Below are 3,154 nucleotides of genomic sequence, written 5' to 3' on the forward strand. Positions count from 1 at the left end.
AAAAAAAAGAAAGAAAGAAAGAAAGAAAAGAGAAAAAACGAAAAAAAAAAAAACAGAAAAAAGTATTTTAACCTTCAGGAAAGGTATATTGTCTCATTTGTATTTTTAGATTTAGAATGCTGATGAGTGAAGCACTTCAGATCCTGGCATCGACACCCATTGTGTCTTCTCTCTGTTCCTCAGTTTCCTCTTCAGGAAAATGGTACTAATAGTAGTTTCTATCTCATGGCAGTGTTGTAAGGATTAAGAGCTAATATGCATAGAGTGCTTAGAACAGTGCCTGGTGCACTGCACTCTTCTTAACTGTTAGTGTTATTGTCATCATCACCTCCACCATCATCACGTGATCGTTTATACTTGAACAAAGTGCCCTCACTACGCATGCTTCACTAATCAGCTCCTGCTCTCCGGCACCCTCAGCTCTTCCCAACTACTGCACCTCAGCCCGCCTGCCAGTTTCCACTTACCTCGCCATCTGTCTCTGATTGTATTAATTTCTCATTAACATCCTTTTTCTGTTATAATTTCAGTAAGTACAAAATATGTAAGAATTTTATGTTTTTACTGCAGAAACAGTTTTCTCCTTCTATCTACCACCTGATTCATCCAGCTTTGAAAAACTGCAGGGTTCTGCAGCAATACTTGAAACATTATAACTCGAAGAGGTGAGAAAACTGGGGTCTTTGTGACCACTTCTCAATTTTGCGATAATTCACAGTATCACTTCATCCCCCAGTCTCTTTAGCTCTGAAATGGAAAGAACAACGTTTAGTTTTGAGATTCTTATGTGGAAGTTATAGTCTTAAGGTAAAGAATTGGTAGGTAACTATTAACTTAGGCATCATAATGGTTGAAAAACTTAAAATGTTGAGGATCATATAGAAAACATATTTTAAAGTTAAATATAATCTTTTCTTATTACTCAAAAGAATAAAATGTTCATTGTTACATCTAATTTTCATGTATGTGTATTTCTAAATCGTGTGTGTATATATAAACAAAAATGAGATCAAACTGAAGTACTGTTTTACAGTCTGCTTTTTTCCTGTTACAAAGTACTGTAAACATCTTTCTATTCTAATAATATTCAGTACTTTTCAACTATTTTGGTAGCAGAACTAATTTTCTGAAAGGAACCGTCCTGCATAAGACAGAAAAAATTGAAGCTTTTGAGGTTGAAAAAGGAACGTGAGAGCCAGGGCATCATCCGCTGTGTCTCCCACTGGTTTATTTTTCTTCCCTACCCTTCAGTTGTTGCCCCTGCTACGGTTTGGATATGGGTTGTTTGTCCTCACCAAAGCTCATGTTGAAATTTGATCCCCAGTGTGATGGTGTCAGGAGGTGGGGCCTAGTAGGAGATGTTTAAGTCGCGAAGGCAGAGCCCTCATTAATGGGGCTCTTTTGGTAGTGAATGTGTTCTCATTCTAGAGAGACTGGTTTAGTTCAGGGGAATGGATGCGTTGTTATAAAACCAGGAGGCCCTTATATTTCTCTCTTAACATGTGTCTGCTTCCCCTTGAGCTTCTCCACCATGTTGTAACACAGCATGAAATGCCTGCCAGAAGCCAGGGCCATGACCTTGAACTTCTCAGCCTGCAGAACTCTGAGCCAAAAAAATCTCTTTACCTTAGAAATTACCCACTTTCAGGTGTTCTTTCATTGCAACACAGAATGAACTATGACATCTGAGACACCACCAAAGAACCCTGTGGATCCAAGGATCATTACAGCATGCCATTCTATATGTAACCAGTATCTCTTCATTTAGGTTATTTCCAATTTTTTTCTGTCATAAACAACACTGCAGGGAACATCCTTTTAGCTAATCTTGGCATGTGTTATTTATTTATTTATTTCCTCAGAACACCTTTTTAGAAGCAGAATTTCTGAGTCACAGTACATGTATAAATTTTAAAATCAATATTGCAAAAAAAAGGTCTTTTAGAAAGTCTGTACAAATTAACCTACTAACCTTGGGTGTTTTCATTACAAAAAAAAATCTTGGCCAAATGTTTTGGTTAATGGCAAAACCAGAAAATTCAGAGGAAACACCAGATACCATTAAACAGAGGAAGAGAGACAAGAATCTGTCACTTCACCCTATCCTTCCCCCCATACTCCCTCTTTCCCTCAGTCTCCACTTCCCTCCCAAAGGAATTTTGTTCTTTAATGTTTGCAGAGATCTCAAAAGCAAAGACCCTACCCTCTAGAGCTTGCATTTTAAGGTTAAAAGATAATAAAATGTGGAGAAAAGCTTGCCCATTCCTATCAACTGGGCTTAGGACAAGTTCCAACATAGAAAACACTCTTGAAGTAGGAATTCAACATGTGCCATGTTGGTGTGCTGCACCCATTAACTCATCATTTACATTAGGTATATCTCCCAATGCTATCCCTCCCGACTCCACCCTCCCCACAATAGGCCCTGGTGTGTGATGTTCCCCTTCCTGTGTCCAAGTGATCTCAATGTTCAATTTCCCCTTATGAGTGAGAACATGTGGTGTTTCGTTTTCTATTGTTGCAATAGTTTGCTGAGAATGATGGTTTCCAGCTGCATCCATGTCCCTACAAAGGATATGAAATCATCCTTTTTTATGGCTGCATAGTATTCCATGTTATATGTGTGCCACATTTTCTTAATCCAGTCTGTCACTGATGGACATTTGGGTTGATTCCAAGTCTTTGCTATTGTGAATAGTGCCACAATAAATATACGTGTGCATGTGTCTTTATAGCAGCATGATTTATAATCCTTTGGGTATATACCCAGTAATGGGATGGCTGGGTCAAATGGTATTTCTAGTTCTGGATCCTTGAGGAATCGCCACACTGTTTTCCACAATAGTTGAACTAGTTTACAGTTCCACCAACAGTGTAAAAGTGTTCCTATTTCTCCAAATCCTCTCTAGCACCTGTTGTTTCCTGATTTTTTAATGATTGCCATTCTAACTGGTGTGAGATGGTATCTCATTGTGGTTTTGATTTGCATTTCTCTGATGGCCAGTGATAATGAGCATTTTTTCATGTGTCTGTTGGCTGTATGAACGTCTTCTTTTGAGAAGCGTCTGTTCATATCCTTTGCCCACTTTTTGATGGGGTTGTTTGTTTTTTTCTTGTAAATTTGTTTGAGTTCTTTGTAGGTTCTTGATATTAG

This window comes from Rhinopithecus bieti, unplaced genomic scaffold, assembly GCF_001698545.2.
Source record: "Rhinopithecus bieti isolate Rb0 unplaced genomic scaffold, ASM169854v2 scaffold_34958, whole genome shotgun sequence".
In the NCBI taxonomy this organism is placed as follows: Eukaryota; Metazoa; Chordata; class Mammalia; order Primates; family Cercopithecidae; genus Rhinopithecus; species Rhinopithecus bieti.